We start from the raw sequence: 13,023 nt of genomic DNA on the forward strand, positions 1-13,023 counted from the left end.
GCACTGAGCGAGCGGGGAAATTCGTATGCATGAAAATATAAGTACCCGTGACTGCTTTTCTTAGCAGGCGGGGAAATTTGTTATTTATAGCAAAATTATTTAATTAAGTACCCGTCATTGCTTTTAGGCGGGGAAAATGTCATACTTTAAATCTGTGCTCAAAGATCCCGTGACCGCTTTTTTTAGCGAGCGGGGATTGGAACTACGGCCGCGGTGTCACCCGACACCTACCGTGACTGCCTTTCTTAGCAAGCGGGAAGGCCTTACACACTCCGAGGCAGCCCCCTACGCGGGGACGACGTCGGAGTACTGCCAAAAATTTCAACTGAACCTATGACTTAGAAAATTTTAAAGAGATTAAAATCCACCTACAAGCGTATACAAGCGGGTTCGTGGAGACGCATTCAAATGAATAACTAAAATTTGAACCTAAATGAGAGCTTAACTTGAGCTCAATATGTACATTAATTGAACCTACAAACATTTGACTCAAACTTGAATGAACATAAAATCTAAAGAACTTGAACATGATCTTGAACATTTGAACTCAAGCAAATTGGATCATATGGAGGACTTCATTTGAACTCGAACTCGATCGGAACATGACATGAACTTGAGCCTAATTGAATTTGTAACAATTTAAATCAAATTTGAATATCGAAGCAATATTGAAGCAAGGCTCCGACATGTTGAGCTAGAACAAATGCAAAAGAGCAATGATTCAAGATTGTGACTTGGGACAATTATAAAGAGCTTGACTTGAAAATGATATCAAAATTTTAATGAAATGTTAAGGAATTGTCATCTCAAGTTGAATGCAAAATGCTAGCCAAAGAGATCTAAATCATTCATAAACACAAGTTGAATGACTCAAATAAACATCAAAGGATGAGCTTTGAAGAATGTGATTTGGAGGATAATCAATGTTCCTATGGAATTATCATTCTAATGAGAATGCGAACGTTAATTAAGGAGGGCAATCCATCCAAATCTCATCCAAGCAAGAAATGACTCATACACAAATTCATTTCAAGATTTGAAATGGAATTTATTTGAGCAATAACGAGCAACTTGTAGTGATCTTCTTGATTGAAAAGATGGAGGATTTTGATATCAATGTCATTATACAAATTACAAATTATCTTTGAAAATAAAGAACTTCCATGTATGACTCGTTTACAAGAAACCGAAAGATTATGAAAGATAAGGCTTGATCTTAAAGCCATGATATGAGGACTTTTAGACCCTTAAGTTGATGATTGCACAACAAGGTCAAAAGTGTAAGATTCTAAAGAACAAGGTTCTAGATCTTTAAACCAACAACTCCAACAAGAAAGTATAAAATTCATGGCATGCAAAAGTTTATCACATATACAACATTTGACCTACAAGTTAGAGAGGTGATGACAAGAGCCTTGCAATGCATACAGTGGTCCCATTTACAAGCAAGTGGAGGTAGATGCATTGTAAATATAACAAATATTCTGTAAATACAAGAGACTCATTATACATACAAGATGTTCTCTATAAATAGGGTGCCAAATGACAACAACAAAAGCAAATTCCTATGGGCCCTTGCAGAAGACCCCTTATATACACTAGACGTCATCTACGAGTAGAATGTCAAAAGATTATAGCAAAAGCAAACTTCTATTAGTTGTTATAGGAAGCTTGTTGTGCATACAACATGCTATCATGAGTGAATACCAAAGAAGCAGAGTAGATGTCAGCATCTGCAGGTAAAAGCAGGAGATTCGTTAGTGCACTACAATGCCCCTACAGAAAATAACAAGTAGTGCACGACAGTCTACCTGTACAAAGCAGCAAACAATTCAATCCTAAGCTGCTGCAACCCGCCACCGAATCTGCAACACTTGTACAAGCAGACAGAAGGCGTACATAATTTCTCAAATGAAATATTGTGTGCATTCAAATTACAATTACTTGCACAACTAAAATATTTTGAAATCCCCCTGCACCTACACTATAGCTTGTATACACATAGGTACACTAAAGGGGAAAATATAATCTCAACTCGCATGGGCCCTGACGAGCGTGTTATTGGTACACACGTGACGCCTAGGGATGCTGCGCGGGTCAACAATGAATTCAAGTCCGAATCCGATCCTTCTATACGGATCAATAGAAGTCGACAGGGTTCGGGCCATCAAATAAATACACGGTGGTGGGGACCGATGTATTTATTTTAATACATTCATATTAGGGCTTCAAGGCCTATAATCAGTAGAATTCACTCACAAAGGCATAAAGCCTACGAAATTCGATCCTCTGTCGACATCCAGACAGAGTTGACAAGGTTCAAACTACAAATGAAAATGACCCCACACCCTGATGATGGCCGTGTTGAATAGAAAATTTTAACCGGAGGGGTTCACTACAAAATTCAAAATGACAATCAAATATCTAAAAAAAAAATTCTCAAAATCCAAAATATTTAAAATTGAAATAAATCATTTAACGCTTAAAGCAATATCCATCCACCCTCCGCAAAAAGTTTGTCGAGGTGGACAAATTCAAATATAACTTTAGCTCACAAAGAGCCAAATGCCTAGTCGAAAATATCACTAGGATCTATTCTCAACCAATCTCCTGTCAATAAGGACGTGGTACGTGTCCTCTAACCGGCAGTTTGCCGCCAAACGGCACCGCAGGATAAACGGTTATGACCCGTGGCCCTCTGAACCGAGTGGTTTTGCCTCCAAATGGCACCACGAAATACTGGTTATGGCCAGCGTCGATACGTCCATTATTGGCATCAAATCATTGAGATATGAATCAATATGATATGATTGATAGGGTACAAAGCCCTCTGTAAGCTAAGGTGGATTCAGATTTGTCCCCTTAGGTAAACATTCACCCCCGGTCTACAAGGTACCCTTGGACGAAGCAACCCATGGCTGCCGACAAGGATTCTTCTGTCAGGTTGGGTCGACTACCTCCTCTGACTAAGTAAACCAGGGACCACGATGGCCCGGGATGACGGAATCATGGGATCTTGATCGGGTCTATCGTCCATTCCCCTACTATCCGCTTTAAGTGCAAGATGGTGAAATTTCTAATTTTAAATATCAAACCATTTCAACCCAAATTTCCAAACATCCAAACTTCCAAATATTTTCAAATCCGTATGTATTGCTGCTACTATATGCCAGATAACACGTTTCTCTACGTATCTGATTGACGACTAGCCTTAATGGAAAGTTCTCTCTCGTGATCGGGAGGGGTAATTAACTATAGGGGCTTGCGCCTATTGGAAACCAGAACTCATATCGTAAAGTCCTCGCAAAATGAGGGTGAAATCTCTGGGTAGTGTCTTATCTACAAACCCATCTGCCTTCCAAAATTTACCCCGAAACTAATTCCGTTAAAACTCCCTCGCCGAATAAAAAGAAGAGCGGGCGGAGGTCGGGGCCGAATTTTCGGAGCCCACAGACACGTACCACGTCCTTACTGGTAGTAGATTATTTAAGAATGGATCTTAAAGATATTTTCGACTAGGCATTAGCTCTATGTGAGCTGGAATAAATTTTAATTTGTTCACCCCAACAAAATGTTGTGGAGGGTGGATGGATTTTGTGCTTTAAGTGTTTAATGGATTGATTTCAATTTCAAACATTTGAGTTTTGGGATTTCTGGAATTTTGAATTTTTTGGGAGTTTTGGATTTTGTGGGTATTTGGGCGGAGCTTGAAATATTTGGAGTTAACTCTTTCGGTTGAGATCTTTGTTAAACACAGCCATCATCGGGGTGTGGGGCCATTCTCGTTTGAAAATAGTTGCATTTTGTAGATGAACCTTGTCGACTTTGTCGAGTTATGGATAGATGATCGGGTTTCATAGGCTTTATGTCTTTGTTAGTGAATTCTCTTTAATATTAGGTCTTGAAAGTCTAATACGAATGTATTAAGACAAATACATCGGTCGCCACAACTGTGTATTTATTTGATGGTTTGAACCTTGTTGACTCCTATTGATCCACTATAAGGATCGAGTTCAAACACGAATTCACTTATTGATCCACGCAGCATCCCTAGACATCACATGTGTAGTTATAACACGCTCGTCTGGTCCCATGCGGATGTTTGGGGACATTTTGTAATTATTTGTTGAACTTTGTCGACTCCTATTTACCTGCTTAGAAGGATCAAGTTCAAATTTATTGACCCGCGCAGCATCCCTAGACGTCACGTGTGTTCCTAAAACTCGTTCGTCGGGGCCCATGCAGGTTTATGATTGCACATACCTTTTTTGTGTACTTATGTGTATACAAATTACGGTGTATGTGCGGGGATATTTTAGACATTCAACAGGCCTTCTATAACGGCTCATATAAGTTCATCTTTGTCATATCTTTTCAGCATTTGCTTGTGGATAGTAGGTTGGATGCACTACCATTGTACTTGTTGATGTCCTATACGTCAAAATCAATGGTTACTGCCTCGAGTGGACGTTGTAGTGATTGAAGGTACGTCAGGTCATGTAGGAGAAATATATAAGATATTCATTCCTAAAATAATTGTTGCATCCCTTGAGGTGACTGGAATAACAAAAATATTTTCCATTTGTTGAAGGTCTTTGAACTTTGCTTGTAGTTGGTGTGTTAAGCTCATGAAAGTCTCCTACAACATATGTTGTGCAAGTGACAGGTCTCCTACACCAGCCTATAGGTGTCCACACTTACTGCATGTCCTCTACCTTTGCTTACAACAGCTTAGTGTGTTTTTCTTGCGAATGTCCTTGTGTTCATCTGAAAATTAATGCTGACTGCAGGACACTACATCTTCTGGGATTTCTTTTGTATGTTCGTTATAGTCTTCTCTGCATTTCTGCTTGTGGATGACATATAGTGTGTATGGTGGGTCTTCTGTAGCGGCCCATAAGAGCTTGTATTTACTAATATCATATGGTGTTTGCTTGTATAAGACATGTAGTGGAGGCAATCGTGTCTCTTTGCATAATTGTTACAAAAACTACTATCAATTCCAATTTCTTTATTTGTAGAGTTGAGTGTATCTGCTTGTGCCTTGATATGGATCACAGAATATTGTTATATTCATTGCATACCAGTCCTATTCTCGTAGGGAGACTAGTATGTTCATTTGTATGTCACTCAGTATTGACTATAAAGGTGTCACAACATCCACTACTCATTTCTGATTATTATATATGGGTATCTCATTGTGCGTACAATACATCTTCTATTGTTATCAACGGGTGTTAGCACTCATCCCATATTACATTATATGTCTGCAAGAGGTAGGTTGCATAAAGGTGAATTGATGCATTCACTGCATATTGATCTTTAGTGTATGTAGGAAACTGATATGTTCACTGTCATTACAAGTTAACTATTGTGATGCATAAGTTTCTTTATTTGTAGGGTTGAGTGTATCTGCTTGTGCCTTGATATGGATCACAGAATATTGTTATATTCATTTCATACCAGTCTTATTCTCGTAGGGAGATTAGTATGTTCATTTGTATGTCACTCAGTATTGACTATAAAGATGTCACAAACATTCACTACTCATTTCTGATTATTATATATGAGTATCTCATTGTGCGTACAATACATCTTCTATTGTTATCACGGGTGTTAGCACTCATCCCATATTGCATTATATGTCTGCAAGAGGTAGGTTGCATAAAGGTGAATTGATGCATTCACTGCATATTGATCTTTAGTGTACGTAGGAAATTGATATGTTCACTGTCATTACAAGTTAACTATTGTGATTTATAAATTTCGCGTCATGGCTAACGATTGAATCACATCTTTTGCAACTCCTTTGTTGATTGTAGACAAGTTATACTTGCAAACTGACTTTATACAGTGCATTAGTTTAATACACTCACTTAGTATGTAGTGTATTCATATAGCATGCATATGGCGCTCCGCTATAGTGTATTTATTTACAGTTGTGCACCGTCGACTGTATGCAAATTGCAATCATTTTTGTATTTGATCGAAAACTATCATTAGCTTGCACATTATCATCTGTAATCATTCCCAAGTCTTCTTGTATTTTGCTTGAAGGTGAATTGACATATGTATAGTAAGTCCATGTTCTTACTTGTTCACATTATGTTCATTAGAAATCATTTGAGTTTGAGTTATTGCTTGAGTATGTCCAAATCTCCTTTAGTCCAAATCAAGTTTTGGCTTGAGTCCAAGTCCAATCATAGTCCTTTGTTCTGTTGTTCAAGCTCAAGTCCAAATCAAGGTCCCATGTGGTCTTTTGAGTTTAAATCATGTTCGAGTTCAAAGCACAAGTTCAAGTCCAAAACATGTTCAAATAAAGTTCAGGCTCAATATGAGCCTCTTCCGTTCGTCGAGTCTCCTGTTGTTCAAGTTATGTCCTTCGTATTCAACTTTAAGTTCAAATTAAGTGCATTTAATGTTTATTCAATTTACAAGTCCAAGTCCTTATAATGTCCCTTGTTATTTTCCAAGTCCTTGTGTGCTTTAGTCCAAATTTCGGCAGCCTCTCGGTGTCTCCCCCGTTTAGGGGAAAATTCGAGAGACTAGCCTTCTCCTCATCGCTACTTGAGCGCTTCAGGTAGCTCTCAAATGACACCGCGACCACAAATTCTTCAATCCCCGCCCGCTACATGAGCGTTTAAGGGTCTTCAAATACCTGTTGAAAAGAGCACAAGAATTTTCCCACGTATGGGTACTTAGTTTTGTTCCCCTCACGCTACATGAGCGGTCCGGGGAGTACCCATCTTGTTGCGAGCGTCGCACTGGTTTCCCTCCCTACTACGCTACATGAGCGCATAGGGGGTTTGCCATCTCGTCACAAGCGTCAAGGACGGGTTTTTTTAGGTTAGAAACTTATACCTTTGCGAGGGGATGACGATGAAGGCGGGATGCACAAAAAAACATTTTTTTTCTTTTTTTTGTATTTTGCCTTCTCTTTTTTTTGAAACACTTTTCCTTTTTAATAATAATAATGGTAATAATAACCATTATTATTATTAATATTATCATTACTATAATAATAATAATAATAAAATTCTCCCTCTCCCTCTTTTTGTTGTGGCTCTTCACTAGTTTTAGCTGAAGAATTGCATGGAAGGGGAGAATGTCGTCGAAGCAAGTTAGGGTTCACAGCGGTAGGTGTTCGGCTATAGTGGAGGATTGGTCGGCCTTGGCTACGGTTAAGGATCACAAGGTGGAGGAAGGAGATCAGTAGTGAGGTAGGGATTTGTGTTCTCTCTCTCTCTCTGTCTCTCTCTCTCTCTCTCCCCTCTTGACCGAAGCCAAAGCTTGCGAAACAGGGAGGGATGGAGGTTGGTCGCAGAAGCTCGCGAGAGGGAGAACTTTGCCTTCATAGTGAGCGAGCTCACTTTGTTACTTTTGATTAGAATGTTGTAATGTCCAATCCAAAGAGAAAGGAACGTCGTCGACGGGAGGCTGAGGGCAGGGGCGTCGGGTTGGTTAGGAAGGAGATCGGAGTAGGCGAAGGTCTTCGGCTTGATGAATGGGGAATCAGCTAGGGTAGCTCTCGTGTGGATTTCAGTTTGAAGACATGAGAGGGGGCGGGTCTCGAGTGCTGCGTTCGCCTGGAAGAAACCCAAGCCGAGAGCTCTTCTCGTCATTTTATTGATGCGAACCAGAGAGCTCAGTGTGAATGGATCGAGATACGCGAGTATGGGCACCGTCTTCAGCGCTGATTTGCAGAGCACGGGCACTGTAGCAACGGCGGGTATGGACTGGATTCGGCACAAGTAATGATTTAGCTGATTTTTTTTTAAACTTGTTTTTGCTCTTTTCCTTTGGCTGTAGCTAAGGGGTCAACATACAATACTGATATATATATATAACCATAGGTAGTTATAGTTCTATGGTTCTGATTACATAGCAGAAAATAAACGGTTGCGATATATCAGACTGAAAAGGTTGCTGCAGAAGGTCGTGGAACAGAACACTTTTGATAACCAGAACTTTTTGATAACCTATCTTTTTGCATTTCTCTTATCACCGCCCCTCAAGTTACAATCGGGCTTCAATTGTTAAGTTGTTGGGCATGTGCATGAATCGAATAAATGTAAGAGGTTTGTAAATATATCTGTCGGTTTATCTTGAGATGCAATGTGATGAATGCTAATATATTTAGCCTTGATGCAATCACAAATAAAATGATAGTCAATCTCAATATGTTTGGTACATGCATGAAACAGGATTATTTGTTAAAGCAAGTGCTGAAATGTTATCACAATAAATAGGAGTGGGCTCAGTAGCAGAAATCTGAAATTGATAAAGTAAACGCCTTAATTACATTACTTCACTGGCAACAGTAGATAAAACCTGATATTCGGCCTTTGTGTAGGATCGAGCGGCTATAGTTTGCTTTTTTACCGACAAAGAAACTAAAGTAGAGCCAAAATAGACACAATAGCCGGTGATAGAGCGACCATCAATTTTGTCTGTAGCCCAATATGAATTTGAAAATGTGGTAAGCTGTAGGGCAGCAGCTGAAATCGGAAAACCATGCTGACTAGTGGCAAGCAAATAGCGAAAGAGTCTTTCAAGAGCTGAAAATGAAGAAGGAATGGCTTCTACATATGCTGCCATAGATAAATTGACAGCAAGCAAAGGATATGTCTGGAAAGAAGGGAAATATGAAAAGAAAATAAAAAGAGAAAATGGAGCACTTATTGTATTTAAAAAAAAAAGGGAGAAGAATAAGTAAAAGGAAAGAAGAAAAGGCAAACGAAGGGAAGTAGGTAAGAATAAAGGAAGAAGAAGGGAAGGAGAAGAAGAAGGGAAGGAGAAGAAGAAGAGAAGGGAAGGAAGAAAAAGAAAGAAAAGAGAAGGAGATATTTTAAGATTTTTGATAAAAATCTTATTTTAGTATTTTCATCCAAAATTTGAGTTTTTGAATGCTTGAATGAGGAGAAATTATTTTAAAGCAAAAATAATATTTGAGGTTAATGGAAGTAGCTTTTGAGTTGTTAATTTAAAATTTTATCTTAAATTGATAAAATTATTATTATAAGGTTGTTTATGAAAGAACATAACATTGAGGCGATAGAAATAAAAAAAAAATTCCTCATAAAAAATGATATATTAATTCAAGTGAGATACTCAATATCTAATATATGGTGCAAAATTTTCTTAGATATACTGTTGTTAATTTATATAGTCCTATTGAAAGACTATGGATGCAAGAATGTATTCTTCATATTGAGTGGCATGACTATATTAGGAAGTATAATGTATTTTATGAGATCACCTATTTAAATGAATTCAAGATATTTTAATAAGCTCAAATCATTAATCTATTTGATAGAATATAATATAATGTTTATTTATGCACATTGAGGTTGATTGTTACATATCATGTTTACTTTGACGAATGTTAAACAAATCTGTTGATAACAGTGAATATCAATGCCAAAAAATGTAATTATTGATAATAATGGTATTAAATTGAAAGAGGCCAAGGAAATGTCATGTCTTGTAAGATAGCCTGATAGATTCTAATGATCTATACGGTGAGGGAAAAAATTATGATGAGATAAGCCTTTATAGGGAAATAGAAAGGTTCTCAACTCGCGGTCATAGGAAGTTAATGCTATAAGATTCAGCCATGAGATCAGGTGGCCATTGATAATTGTTATGTTAGATTGTCCAAATTTTGTTAATGTTTTTTAAGGCCAATTGGCTATGTGACAACCCATGATATAAATGTGCTAATAACTTATACTTAATGATTTAAAACCTTACAGATGCATTTCATTTTCTTACAATACTCATGCCCATTACTTAAAAATTAGTCTTTTATTTCTTAAATATAAAAAGCAAGGTTTTGTAAAGTTTATCACTGCACTAAATTAGTTATATCTATAATCAGAAATGCTCATATTAGGTCAAAAGATTAGCATTTTTTTATTATTGTGAACCTTATATTAGAATTGTGAAATTGACCAAATGATCCCTTGATTTTTTATGAAGGATTAAAATGCTCCCCAATTATATTAAAGGATTATTTTGATCCTTAAAGTCTTTAAAGAGAAATCAAAATAGTCTTATGGTGGGACTGCTTTGGTTTCTCTTTAAAGAGTTGAGGGACCAAAACGATCCTTTAATATAATTGGAGACTATTTTGATCTTTTATAAAGAGTCAAGGACCATTTTGGTCTATGCATCATAATTGACCGGAGAGGGGAGAGGGGTCAAAATGTGCTTTGCCAAATTACCAGCAAATATGCATTCATACAGTTGAGATGACAAAATAGTCTGGAAAGACTTTCTTGATAATATTTTTAGCTTAAAGTTTTACTTTGCATTTCTATGTTCTTTCTTGTACATTTTAGTATTTGACAAAACTTCTATGCAGAAACAGTGAAGAAGGAATATTTGGATGATAATAAGGACACAATTACTCACTCTGCTCAAAGAGATACCATTTCCCTATTGAAACTAATCCTGCTTGGATATGGTAAATGACATATATCTTGCATTGTTTCTCATTCATGAATTTCAACTATATTTTATGTAAGTTATAAATTATTGGATATACACTCCTTACATATCCTCGCGATGCCAGGGAAAAGAGGGAAAACAAAATTGGGATTAAATATAACTTCTTTAATCTCTATGCATTTGTTGCCCGAAATATATGACCTCTTGTTTGATCTCTCTATGCATTTGCTGCCTGAAATAGTTTCATGACTTTATATCGTTTGAGCTCATCATTTTCATCCTCTCTATATAGGTCTTTTGATGAATCATGAAAAGGTCCTTTGCCTAACAAATCAGAGAAAGAGCTAACGAAAGTAAAGCATGCTTGCCAAGCCTTCTCATCATATTTTCAAATGCCAGGAAAATTGTGGCTCGTTTCTGTGGAAAATATTCGTCTTCAATGGCTCCAGAAATCTGTAGAGCTGACTGTTATGGAATTGTTATTCCATATGATCCCCTTTAGCTTTTGTAGATTATTATGTAATTATATTTTTTTTGTAATACCCAAGTGGTTCTTCTTGGGCAAATTTGCAAGAGTTGCACCACTCTTGCAAATGTTTTTAGCCAATTTTTGATAATCTTTACTTCCTCTTCATTATGTACATGATAATTATTAGTCTTTGAACACAATTTTGTTTAATAATTTTGAAAGAAGATTGATCTCTACTTCTTAATTTAGAAATTCATAAATCATGACCATTGTCCACCTTCATGCAAATCAACAATTAGAGGTGCAAAATGCCAATTTTTAGTGAAATTATTAGGTGAAGACAAATGTATCTAGAGCTAGTTAGTTGATCATGAAATAATAAATAGTTGTGTACTATATTTTGCACAAACTTTTGGCTGGTGGTTAGTAGATATTACTTGATGATGCTATCTGTACATAATATTTTCTCTGATAATGAATTTGACATGAAAATTTTGCTCAAATTTTTGGGCCAATTTGTGCTAAATTCAAGATGGATTCGGATTGGTTTAAGTACCATAACAATAACAACAAGCTTGTAGTTTACTATGTGGAGGCCGCTTCATAAATTCTTATCTTAATTGTATTCTATTAAGAGTCAAAAGTTTTTGTTAGTTCTATCTATTTTTTTTTTTTTCTAAATATAAGTCCGATTTAATACATCTATTTTTCTTACGGGCTCATCGAAAGATTGATATTTTTATGTGATCAAATCATATTAGGCGACTATAATATTATTTGATATTGGTGCTACGCCAACATTTTTACAAACTATCGTTAAGTGTAAAGCGTAAAGCGCTTGTTCACTTGAGCATCCTCATCTCTACAATACTTTACTTTATTTTATGCTCCTCTTTAAATGGCTATTATTTTGCATCATAAATAACTGTAGGTCTAATCAACCATCTCAGATTACTTTTAACTTAAACAAAAAAAAAAGTCAAAAGTTATTTATGATGAGACTGAAAATAATGACAACATTGGATTCTTCCCTTCCAATTAAAAATTCATATTAAATTGATACAGCTATCTACCTAAGTGACCTTGCTCTTCACTGTATTATTTTTTTCTTCATTTTTTTTTTTTGGAAAATTTTCTTCAATATTTTTAAAGCCTTAATTATCTTTTTTGGCTTAAACTGTAAATTTGATTTTTCTCCTCTTTCTCAAATAAGAATTTATGTGTACTATCCATCTATTAATTTCACTTTTATATTTTAAACTAAGCATCTTATTAAGATTACAAAAAAGTCTTACAATCAATTTGAACATATTTTATCCATGATTCCTTAGATTTGCCGCTTCTCTCCTTCCTATCATCTAACACATAATCTATATGCTCATGCCTCAATTATGCTTCGTTTGGAACGGCTTTCATACTACTTCTTATAGTAGCTTTTTAATAAATTTTTGTACTAAAAAATTATTTTAAGAAATAATAATGAAAGCCGTCCCAAATGAAGCCTGTGAAGAGTAAGTATTTGTTTGCACTAAACTCTTCTCCTTTACAGAAAACCCTAAGCGACCATGCATTTATGTGGATCATAATTGCACTAACCCTAGCAATTAAGTAGCAAGTGGGTGGATTAATGGCAAATCCAAACAATAATTGGATTAGTAACCATCAGAAAATAAGTCAAACGTCAAATCTGTACCAGAAAAACAAAGATATATAATTCAATGCCAATAATTAATAACAAAGCACCATTACTTTTCCTAGACTTGATCTTATGGTTGCGGATTAAAAGCAAAGCAGGAAGAAAATTGTATCTAATGAAGCATTAATAACAAAATTTTATTATATTCTCATAATTAATAAAAATAAAAAATAAAATAAAAATATTATTTTAAACTTAGATTTATTAGAAAAAATGAAGAAATGCTCTCTCTGCATCATCTGCATTCACATTTATCAAGTATTTTTATGTGCCACAACTGTCCATTGGAGACTTTTTACTGCTCTTATATATATTTTTGTTGAATTAGATATCACTCATAATTTAGATAAAAGTTTAAACAGTTATTGATGATGGTTTAACTGAGAAGATTGATCTAACTTTGCTC

At 35.9% G+C, this 13,023-nt stretch overlaps 1 long non-coding RNA gene across 1 annotated transcript in view; it reads left to right on the forward strand.

The window, feature by feature from the left end:
* The window catches only part of LOC114578688, a 29,042-nt gene extending 17,877 nt beyond the window's left edge, over positions 1 to 11,165 (forward strand). Inside the window, exons 5-6 of the long non-coding RNA XR_003699665.1 lie at positions 10,367 to 10,468; positions 10,745 to 11,165. This is a non-coding gene — a long non-coding RNA (uncharacterized LOC114578688). The remainder of the gene's footprint in view (positions 1 to 10,366; positions 10,469 to 10,744) is intronic.
* The last annotated feature ends 1,858 nt before the right edge of the window (positions 11,166 to 13,023 follow it).

The sequence above is a fragment of the Dendrobium catenatum genome, unplaced genomic scaffold (assembly GCF_001605985.2).
Source record: "Dendrobium catenatum unplaced genomic scaffold, ASM160598v2 original_scaffold_117933, whole genome shotgun sequence".
NCBI lineage: Eukaryota > Viridiplantae > Streptophyta > Magnoliopsida > Asparagales > Orchidaceae > Dendrobium > Dendrobium catenatum.